The sequence below is a fragment of the Gadus morhua genome, chromosome 7 (assembly GCF_902167405.1).
Source record: "Gadus morhua chromosome 7, gadMor3.0, whole genome shotgun sequence".
NCBI classification, from domain to species: Eukaryota; Metazoa; Chordata; class Actinopteri; order Gadiformes; family Gadidae; genus Gadus; species Gadus morhua.
In genome coordinates, this window is record NC_044054.1 from 32,429,755 (window position 1) to 32,442,007 (window position 12,253).

General features: G+C 42.2%; 1 protein-coding gene and 1 long non-coding RNA gene across 2 annotated transcripts in view; both read right to left on the bottom strand.

Annotated features, from left to right (window-relative positions):
• LOC115547199 (mucin-2-like) overlaps positions 1–12,253 on the bottom strand; it is a gene marked incomplete at both ends in the record, with an annotated part of 211,274 nt that overhangs the window by 16,141 nt on the left and 182,880 nt on the right. The gene's annotated exons all lie outside the window — the stretch shown is intronic.
• On the bottom strand, positions 1,648–10,430 carry LOC115547253 (uncharacterized). The gene is made up of 6 exons (XR_003977341.1): positions 10,127–10,430; positions 5,638–5,750; positions 4,594–4,713; positions 3,680–3,704; positions 3,387–3,416; positions 1,648–2,711 (listed from the first exon to the last, which is right to left on the bottom strand). It is a non-coding gene; the product is annotated as an uncharacterized LOC115547253 (long non-coding RNA).

The window sequence follows — 12,253 nt, forward strand, 5'->3', positions numbered from 1 at the left end:
CTACCAGCTCCGGCCCTCAGCCGCTTCCCTCGCTGGGTCCAGACCCGCGGGGTCAGGGGCCCCCTGGAGGGAGGGAGGGTGTGGTATGGGCTGAACCTCAGCCAGGGCTGGGAGCCTCGCGGGCTGGGCCCCCCCTGGAGAGAGAGACCGGGATGAGTCCTGGTCGAAGAGTTCTACGGTACAGAGAGAGATTCATACCCAACATGCAGGAGGATGGGTTCTGCTAGGGGCGGGCCGGCCTCTGAAGCCCTGGAGACTCTGACTGGGATGAACTCACTGGGATTAAAGGGCTAAAGAAATGGGTATGTATTGTTGATTCTCTTTCTTCTGATGAATGGTCTTATACGTTTGGTTCACGTGCACCGCCATCTTGACGACCGATCCCGCCCACTGACCCACTGATTTCCGTGGTAACTCAGCGCCAACAACAACACCTACGACCACAATCAAACAATGAGGATGCGCTCTTTTATTCTCTTTAGTGCCGGTAATGAAAGGTTCTGAAAGATGGCATATCCATGTAGCTTACTAATGAATAAAATGCATGCAAAAAACCTTGACATATGACCCACTATGTTCTGCTCCATATACCCAATGTTGACAACGTCCCAGCCAAAGAGTCTTGGTATTAATACCTCATTCATTGTCCAAAATAATCCATAATAATTATAATAATAATCAGGGTTTTTTTTGGGTACAAAATGAATCTTGAAGAAAACTCGTCCCAAGCGTCCCCGGCGAAATTATCGTCTATGATTTGATGACTGATTTCAACGATCATTGATAGTAACCCACCACAAAATGTTCACAAGAAGTCACAAATATATAGTACTTAACTTTGCTATTATCAGACAAAGATTATTGGTGGCCTCACTTTAGCGTCCTTCACCCATCCAGCCACAGCACATTGGTAGGCATCAGTGCTCTTGAACGCTTTCAAGATATCTCCACTGTATGGGGAGGGGTTGTGGACTAAATAAATATATATGTCATGAACATTTATTTGAGGCAAGCGTGAGGCCGATACTAATGGACCAAAAAAAACTGGGGGTAACAAATGAGGATCGGAGCCTAAAATCGTTATTTTTTTTCAGATATCTCTGTCTCTCTCTAACATTCAGATGAGCGGTGTGGGCGGCCTTACTAGGCGAGATGGGTCATGCAAATTGCGGCGTTCCAGAAAACGTGACGTAGATTAACCGTATGAATTGTTAGTCGCTTTGGATAAAAGCGTCTGCTAAATGTCCTAAATGCAAATGTAGATGACCTAGTTTTCTATACTTACTCTTTTCAACAAGGCTGTTTCTTCTCCTGTCAGGTGCTCTTCTGTCCATAACCATAAACGGACACACACACTTTCATTAATAACAACAATGTCATCTTTATTCATAGAACATGACAATAGTTGAAATTTTTCTTGCATTTTTAGTAACCTTACTCAACTATTCCAGCGTTGGCCTATCAAACCTTCAGTGTTCATTTTGAATCACTGCTGTTGCAGATGATTATGATAAATATATTACTGGATCCGCAGTTATAAGCAAAGTCCAACAGGCTCTCACAGTGAAACATGCAAAAGATCTCCTACTTTGGTGTATTTGTGTGGGACATGGTAAAAGCAACGAATCTGGCAACGAGGCCATGAAGGACTAACGGGACTATCTTACTATATATTGGATCAACATACCAGACCAGACACTTAAAATGAGGAAGCATCTGGTGTTTTCTTGTTTTTATATAAGATTTATTTTCAAGATTTTGAGCATAACAGAATACAGTACACACCTCATACATAAAGTGAAATAGAAACATTCAGTGAAACAAGGTACTAACAAAGAGACAGTTTAGTTGGCAGAACACCTGTTACTTTTTATTTTTATATATTGGTCTGAGTGGCCCATAAAGCCAGTTGATCAGCGACACGATTGACACTGGGCTGGCCCAATCACTATCGGCGAAATGGGTTTCTCACCAAAGGGCATCGGCCCAGACATACTTTAGTCAGCGTGTCCTCGAACCGCCAGTATAACAATCTCTAAAGGTAATGTTGAAGTCGACATTTATGTTTATATACCTGTGATTTTAGTTACTATTTGATCATGGTGGGAGTCAAAATCTAAAAAAAGAAAACCTGTGAAATTAAATCCCGAAAACAATCTTGGCAGGCAGTATTATTTATTGTGTGTAAAGATGTTCCGCCACTGATAGGTACACTTTTTGGAAGTATTTAATGTGTCCACTCTCACTTATTCACGTTAACTCTTCAGTCTTCAATGCACAAGAGCACCATAATATTGTTCGACCCCTTATATATGGGTTTCAAACAACCACACTGAACATCCAGAAGAATACATGTAGGCTTACAAACACACACATTAGATTCACAGTAAAGAGCGACAAAATGTGGCGATCTAAGTGAAAATAATGTGTAGCCAACAGTGTATTACTGAATTGCACATGGATTAATTTTGGTGAAGAAGGTTCATAATTACTGGCTGCAACAATGAGGACAGTAACAGTTGACAGTTGACTGTAATCAAAGGACAGTTTACTGTAATCAAAAATGTTGCATGCAATACCTGTTTATTTTCTTTCTGCACCAGACCGCCGCAATGACCACCAAAATGACCCCCCCTTAATCACTCCAGCGACCTCCCGTGTCAAGAATACAGCCAGAGGTGGGGGGCTGTTGATTATGGGGTCAATGCGTTCTACAAGCAGAAATACATTGAAGGGTCATTGGCAAAGCCTCTGAATCTGAATCAATGCATAGTAAGACCACAAACTAATGGCTAACACACTCAGCCTCCCCCAACAGGGTTTGCTTAACTCTGTTGAACCCATATGATGTCTGTGAAATTGCTGACTATATTTCAATTTAGAGGGTGTTGAATATCTTGGATTAGGTTTGGCAAACGCTACAGATTGTTCTAATTTTACAAATTAAATCTATGTTTTACTTTGGAATGCAGGGTTTATAAATGCACGATACTGCTTTGAGCGTCGTAGAGAAAAATAATAATAAACAGCAAACGATTGGATCCAGGATAAAAACATTGGCTCATGAAATTAAAGTTTCTGACCAACAATTCGTTTCAGATTTGTCGGTGGGGTTGGCTGCAGAAGTATAATACTGACATTTCAAGTTAATTGTACCGCCCTCAAAAGACTTCAGTTGCACATTAGATGACCAAACAACAAGAACAACCAAAGTTCAGTAGAAAGAGGGCCAACATTCAAAATATAAACAAATAACGACCACATTTGGCATAATCTGATTCTATGTATTAATTGTAGACATTCATAATTTACCAGATAACTAAGACAGAAGACAATAGGTTTGCATGTTGCCATTTGTGGAGTTGGTGAAAGTAATGCATCCCTACCTTGAGGTTCTGGTGCAGCAGTGCAGTCAGCTGTTGAAATAAACATGCAAAGTAAACATTAACTAAAACTTAAAACCAACCATTCAAATAATTCAACTCTATACTAATTTTATCCCTAAAATATTGGTTCCATCAACACATCAGATTAACAGGAAATTGTTTTCAGAAAATATAATTTTGTTTTACATCGAAATAATGTTGACATTGGAATAATATTTAAGCAAAAATACATTAATTCAAAATAAATATTTATGTTTCTCGTTAATAATAATGAAATATAAAAATAAACTCACCAAGGCAGCAGATTGGATCGTAGTGCTACAATGAGAGGAGAAAAAGAACAGTGATTTACAGGAAGTAAACTCTTCAAGTCAACTCTTAAAACACTTTGTGGATAAAAGGGTCTGCTAAATAAAGTGAAGGCGTCTCCGAGCACAAGACTTGGAGCCCGAGGTGAGTCTGAGTCGATGTGTTTCACAGATGTATCTTCCATTTGGTAGCGTTGCAGTTTGGAAGTTGTAAAACAGGTATAGTAGCATTGATGGCTTCTAGCTGACGTCAAAACCTTAATTTAATATTGCAATTGCAAAGGCAACATTATGTTTGGTGCTTTCACTCTGACAAAACAATATATATAGATCAATATTCTCCCAGGTGTTAACCAGTCACCAAGCCAAAGATTGGGTATCAGACTGGCCCTTATATTCAAGGGGCTATTAATAACCTTTTGTTTGAGGAGATAATAAATAACAAAATGCTTGGGTGGAAGTGGTTAAGTGTCAAGTCAAGTGTTGGACCAGAATGTAACAATAGCGATGTTCACCATTTATTTTACTTGCGGTAACATAGCCTTACATCCTACTTTTCAACAATAGGCCCGCTAAACCTGCAGAGAGAAACCTTATGTGAGCTCGGAGGACCAGGTTGGTCCATGGTTACATAGAAGTAGCAATATCACAAATCTATTTCTTATTTTAATGAATAGGCTACTCATGGAACAAGGAATAATCCTGATATAGTGGCTATATTGTGAGGATATGATGCCAATGTTTGGAACTCACTAAAGGTTTTGTATCAGAACTGGTGCATCCGTATTTAAACACTGTGCAGAGATTGGCTCAGTGCCAGCTTCAGAAAATATTCAGAGATGACAACAATGCACAGGGCTTCCTTTCTGAATGGAGGTCAAGTACCACGGTTCTCTTACCTTCGGATGGCCAATAGTTTCAACACAAACGTTCTTCCGGCATCCAAGCAAAGTGAGAGAGGAGTGAGATGAGGATATACTTCCATTATTGGGTTTGGCATCAGTTGCCAGTACAGTGCCCTGTAGTTCAAGCATACAGGAGGAATGTGTCAGACTTTTAGACATGATTGACAGCACTGTAATTGTTTCATGCCTTCAAAACTTTGCGGATTAAGAGGCGTGCCCAGCACGCCTTGGCCCAGTAGTGATGGTGCGGTTTGGCCCAGCTCAGTTAAGGCTTGCGTTTCCATCGCCGACAGTACCCTTATGGTAGGGCGGGTTTAAGTCGTATAGCGATAGCCACGCTAGCTACGTAAGCATCGTGTCCTCATAGCAGCCCGACACAGTGTATCCTGCCAAGAAGGAAGGCAAACTTTTGCACAACATTTTCAACAAACAAAGCTTTCGCCATTGTCCAGAAATACCTCACGGGTAATGTGTTTGTTTGTTATTAACCCTGTGTCGCACGGAAGTGACGATTCGGTCGACCAATCAACGGACAGCGTGTGTAGCTGGAACTTGTAGGCACCCTTTCCGAGTTCTTGGTACCCCAACGGAGGAGCACTGAGAGATAAGTAGGCCTACGGCTCAGTCCGGACCCCGCCCACTTTTGACAGTAGAAACGTGAACCGTACCGCACCTACTCATACCGAACCGAACCAGCCGGTGGAAACGCGCCATAAGAACACTTTACTGTAGCCATCCCAGAATTCAAAATGGCGTCGGCCTGTATGTCACTCCATGTCAAATTGAAATACAAATTTGCTGCTAAAAAGGCCAATAAATCAATGCTTTGGAGAAGTGCAACAGAAAAAAAGTCGGATAAGTTTCTTAACCCCACGATAACTACAAATATAATTGTTATGTCAACATAATATAAAAACAGTAGGTCAATAGAGAGGTAGGCTATTAAACTCATTGAATAAAATATTCCGCTACTTATTTTAATATCAATCACAATCATTCAATAATCCAGTAATCCACCTTAATAAATGTTTTACTTACATTAGAATCAGCCCAGCTGTAATCACACGTTGGATTGCTCTTAGGATTTGAGATGTTGTACCTCGTTGCTTTGCCCTGATGGGTGACTTTGCACGGGTCACCAAATACACCAACTGTAGATGAAAGAGAAAGGGTGTCTAACTATATTGTGTATCTATATCAAAGAATATAGAGAGAAAATATGAATCTTTGTACAATCTTATCTTATCCCTGAATAAATTAACCTGAATGAACACGTGGTAATGAAGAGAAAGATGTACATCTGACACTGACAGACATTAAACGATAGGCCTACCAAATAATCAATGAAAGCATTTTTAATTAAGGCTAAGAAAAAAATGACAGCCATGCTCAATACAATTCTAATGAAGCTAATACAGATTAGGATGGTTGATTATGAATAGGCCTAGTTTGAATTCTTGGCAAACGAGTGCCAAACCATTGCTTGCGATGTACCAGCAGCAACAGTGCGTAAGGAAGGGGTCAGAGGCGACACAGACAGGCAGCAGCAGATTGCATCACCCCCACCCCAGAGCCACCTGAGCAGCGCCAACGAGAGCAGCAGATGTGTGAGAGACTGCGATCATTGGTGAAGACCCCACCTTATGGGCAGATCAACTGACAGATAAGGGGAGAATTAAAATGGTAAATAAAGGCCCCATACAAATAAGGGATATCAAGTTCCCAAAAAAACAGAAACATACCAAAGGAGGTTGGCAAAATAAAACTATAAGATGAAATGAAATGATGAAATACGGGGAGACAATAACTTGTGTTTTTAGTCAGGCTGAACAGAACCTAGCATGTCGAGGTCATTCAGAGAGGTAAGTATTGTGCTGTCATAATGGACTGTACACCTTACAAAAGCCACACTTGGCAGTAATCCATTGTCATGCGTGTGGTAGCTAGCTGTGACGTTAAAAGACGTTAGGGAGCATTCTGTGGGATTTGTTGCGTCCATGACACAAACTTGAATGGGACTCTATGATACTTTCATCAAGCGTCTAGAAAAACTCAAAGTAAACATCTCTGACTGTCGTGGCCAAACAAATTTAAAAAGAAAGCCACATGCAGAGGAAACACCAGGGAATGCTGGACACAAACAAGTAAATCCAGTGTGAGCCACACCTCAAACCTGGTGATCGGTGGCTCAGCCTCTGTGCAGTCAGTGGGCTTCGTTGAACTTTCCCAGGGACTTGACAACCTGCTACTCTCTGCAACGTTGGGACATCATGCAAGAGCATTCACAGTTGACCCTCAAGAATCGGTCTATAACCAGACGGGAATGCAGAATAGAAAATGCGAAAGTCCTCCCCTACCAAATGCTTTAATTTTTGGAACCCTTGACTGCACTTGGGAACAAAAAAATTGGGAACAAAGTGGTATACTTTCGTGCGCACGAGAAAGTATGTCGTGCGGACGAGAAAGTATCTCATGAGCACGGGGAAATATCGTGCGCATATCACTGGCAGTGTGTGTGTGTGTGTGTGTGTGTGTGTGTGTGTGTGTGTGTGTGTGTGTGTGTGTGTGTGTGTGTGTGTGTGTGTGTGTGTGTGTGTGTGTGTGTGTGTGTGTGCGTCTGTGTGCGTGTGTTTATGTGTGACGTCAGCGAGTAGGTGGACGAGCGAGGAGAGCGAGCGATAGCGTGCGTGTCAGTCTAGTGAAGCAATGAACGAGTCCGGTTGTGTGTAAGAATAAAGTACCCAGCCTGTCAAGAATCGGTGGCCGCTTCATTCCATCATATTCCGACCTATAGGCAGACTCACTGTCGGTCAAAGTGAAGGGTGTTGTTGCCCCCGAGAGAGCATCGGCCCTGGAGGGAACGTGTCACCTGCGCTCCTCGGTCTGGGAGCCGACAGCGGGAAAGATGTAACTAACCATCTCGTAGTTGGAGGCGGAGCGCAAGAGAGTATGTGATCCAATAATTTGAGATAAAAATAAAGCACATTAATTTGAATGATTTTAGCTTGCGTGCGATAATAAAAATGAACACCGTTAAAATTGGTTTGCGTTAACGCCGTTAATAACGCGTTTAACTCACAGCTCTAATGTATATATATATATACCTGTATATATATATATATATATAGTAATTCCTGTCAAACACAACCATAATGATATAAGTATGACCACATTATAACTAGTAATAACCTCGAGAACACACTTACACTTTACACACCTATGTTTTTATTATTTAACTTACTCAAACTGTTTTACTTTCTCTTATTAATACTGACTATTTATTTTATTATTATTTATTATTGTGATCGATGCTGCTACTTATTTTTTACATATTTTAATTTGTAGGCCTACTTATCATGATTTACTTTATATTGTATTGTTGCTGCTATTTGGCTGTTGAGGAATTAAGCCTAAGTATTTAACCCTTGTGTACTTAATAAGATGAAATGAAAGACGTAATAAAAGCAATTCTGATTCAGATTTTGATTCAGTAGTAATCCTACATAGCAGTGTGTCAACATTTCATCGGATATAAACAATAGGTAGGTGTAGAGTAAACGTGATAATGACTACCGACCTGTGGCTTAACATCCCAGGTCATGAAAGACTTTGAGAGGCTAATTCTCACTCAACTAAGGGCAGAGGTCAGTAAGTACGCTGACCTGCTTCACTTTTCATACAAACGTAACAGACGGGTAGAGTCTACGGTAGACGACCCACACTAACGCTGCTGCACGGAGCTTACACCCACCTTGAGAAGCCCAAGGCCAGATTAACCATTAGGGCAACTGGGCACTTGCCCAGGGCCCGTGACATGAAAGGGGCCCTTGATAACGTTTTTTTTTTTTTCAAAGTGCAAACATACTTCTTCAGACACCACATAACACGACCAAAACAATTTTTTTTTACTATCTCCCCCCCCCCCCCCCCCGTCAACAATCGCTCCGGACCAACCCCCCCCCCCCCCCCCTCAACAATCGCTCCGGACCAACCCCCCCCCCCCCCCCCCCCCCCCCCCCCCCCCCCCCCGTCAACAACCTGGCGCAGGGGGGCCCATCAGTACCTATAGTATAGGGGCCCAGGATTTGGCCCTTGAGCCTTGATGACCAGGGCACAGAAAATTGTTAATCCGGCCCTGGAGAAGCCCAAGTCATTTCTGCGGCTGGTGTTTGTAGACTTTTCAAGTGCCTTTAATACTGGGCAACCCCATCTAATGGGACAAAAACTTAGTTAAAGGCCACCTTTGCTCATCCAGAAGGATCTCTCCAGGTGCTCCACAGGGCTCTGTCATCTCACCAGTTCCTTACACACTCTACACCAACGACTGCAGAAGCACAAACCCAGACATTACATCAAGTATTCTGACGACACTGTCATCGTGGACTCAACCAACAAATCAGACCAGTTACAGTCTGAGCTGGCCACCTTTTCAGACAGGTGCAGGCGGAACTTCCTTGATCTCAACTCAACATCACCAAGACGAAATAACTAATAATAGACTTCCGTAAGGCCCCAGCCGATAGAAAGGGTAGACACATATAGATGCCTTGGGACAACAATCGACCACAAACTCAACTTCAAAACAAATTGTGATACCATCCACTCCAAGTTCCAGCAACGTCTCGTTTTCCTTCGCAAACTCTGCAAATTCCAGGTCCATCAACCCGTTGCATTCCACATATTTGTAATTTAATCCATACCTCACCATCACCTTTAACATCATTCCCTTACAGAATCATCAAACTGAGCAGCAAAATCATTGGACAACAGCAGGAATCACTCGTCAATATACGACAAAAGGACTAGGCAAAAAGCAACACAAATCACCTTGGACATCACACACACTCTACACAGCCAGGCAATATCTCCTCTTACCCTCAGGCCACAGATACAGAGCACCTATAAGGACAAGTAGCCCTGTCAAGCTTTGACCCGGCATCCATAAGACTTTTGAATGGCTGAACCCCTCTTTGAACTGTATCGTTTAATACCTGGAATATTTTTTAATTATTTATTTATTTGTCCTCCAATATGGAGTTAGGCTACTAATAATTATTCAATAGGGTTAGCAAGAATTGTATTTAGTTGCCGATTTCCCAACTTCTGACTAGGAAGGCTGTCTTCTTCAGGAACACACATAATAGTCGTAATAAGTGTGGTTCGATCAATAAATGTGTTGTTTCGAAACTATCCTTTCAAATAGATACCGGCCCACACGCTCTCACTCAAAATATAGACCACGCTACAACATTTTGCCTAATCTGAGGAGAAATCGATCATATATATTTAGCAGAGTAGGCCGAAGTAACAAATGTGTACAAAGTTACACATGTATTAAAAAATGTCGGGTTGAAATCGTTAGGCGCGTTGAACCATTTTTGTGACACACAATGATCAAGCGGCAGGTTAGGCGCGTTACGTTTATGGTGGTTCGCTCAATAAATGCGTCGTTTAAAAAACGATCCTTTCAAATAGATACCAGCCCACACGCTCTCACTCCAAATACAGTCCAAGCTACAACACTTACCGGTAAATAAGGCTGGAATGAATAAAAAAATCAACTTCATTCCGACTCCAAATTCGATCCTTTGTGGTATGGTCGTCTCGGGCTAGGTATGACTCGGAGAGTGGTTAATGTTCCTCAGATGGTTTATTCTAACAGAGACACAAGGTAAACGAGCTTGTGTTCTGTGAACGGAGGCCTGTTTCAGGTAGCTGGTTTTGAGGCAACCCCGAGTTTGTTCGCTCTGAGTTAGTGGAAACTCTGGATTTTCCGTTTCAGGTAGCAGGTTCAGCGCAACCGAGAGTTAGTTGCTGCGGCAACATACGCCGTGGACCTAACCTGCTCGGGAGGTGGTTAGACCTACTCTGAGTTTGTTATCTAAGGCAGAGGGCAGCTCTCCGACAGAAGGAAGTGTTAGAAATGGCATGTCCTTTTCTACGAGAGCCTGTGTACGTAGTAGAGGCTTCGATCCTCAGAAGGAATCTCCGTGAGGAACGATTATTAAGACCCCGGTTGGATATACTTCATTTTCCTGATAATTTTCTTCACGAGCGCTATCGTTTTTAAGCGCAATCCATCATTTATTTAGACCACCTTCTCAGCCCCCATGTTAACTGTCAAACGCACCGGGGGCATGCTTGAAGTTTAAGTTTAAGTTTTTTGACGCAATTAACGCATGAGTAGAATGATCTGCCCCGTGCATCCCACCCGCTCTGTAGGCTACTACAGTCACTTTAACGTTGTGGCTTTCCCATGATCAGAGTAGCTGACTAACCACGGACCTATAACTGCTGCAAGTCAAGAAATTCATTTTAAGAATGCAAGGCAGAAAAGTCCCTGGTACTGCTTTTAACCAGATGCTGTTCTTCTCTACACGCACATGCTCAGCATAATCGTCTGCAATGTTCACTGAAGTAAAACCCTTTGAGTAAACTGTTCAACAAAATAACTTGTCCCACCACAGCCCGTGTTCTAATAAAGACAATCTACTTTTTATGAGGATTTCTTTATTTCCTGAAAGCACAAAGTCATTCATATTGGGTATGTTTTTAGAGCAGGGAACAGTATCCCAGTTTCCACCTCACCCACCTTTAACTTATGTTGCAAAATTTGGATCTCCAAAGCATCCTTTTGCATCTTTTGAATTGTTACAATTGCATGAAGGTTGGTGTGGGCATCTGGTTCAAGTAGCCTAGGGCGATGACGCCATCAGTAACTGGAAGAAGATGATTAGACAGTGAAATTATTACTTGAGCCAGAATCCCCATCTAATTTGTAACGTGCTGTGTTGCGTGTACATATTTAATTATTTTGAATAACCAACCTCTTATAAAGGCATTTCTATCCTGGAGGGTGGGGGGGGTCAGAGGAGCTCCCCCCAGGGATGCCCTCAGCCACAGGACGCATACTCTTACATTTACTGCTTAAATATAGGCCCATCACATGTTGAAAAGCAGGCAAAACAGCACAATTGATTTGATTTCAATTAAACATTAGTTTACATTTTTTAACTATATTTTTGTACTTCATCTTCATTTGCTGCCAAATCCTCTTGGGGCAACTTGGGGTTGCGTAAATTGACACACACACACACACACACACACACACACACACACACACACACACACACACACACACACACACACACACACACACACACACACACACACACACACACACACACACACACACACACACACACACACACACACACACACAATTTAGCCTACATATTGAATGAGTGGAAGATATTAAACTATCCTCTTATTTTATTTAACTAATTTATTTTACACAGGCATTGACTTGTTCAGCTATTTCCTGCCAAGCAATCTCTCGCGCTCTCGCTGCCGCGGCGGTATTGTTTTTTTTTGTTTAAAGGGGTAACTGCTCGGCATACGCGTTCATTAGAATTTCCAATTCCGTGGGGAAAAGTAAGTGGATCTCCGCTTTTGGTCCATGTTTGATCATGTTATCAGAGATCCATTGATGATGGCTCTTTATAGTCAACAGGCACGCCCCCAACCCAGCGTGAACACACTCCGAGTTGATTAAGCCAACGCTGATCGCCTGTTCTGAAACCGAAAACCCAGAGTTGCTTTTCAACCCTGAACTCTGAATCAACCAACTCAGAGCGCAGGATTAAACTCAGAG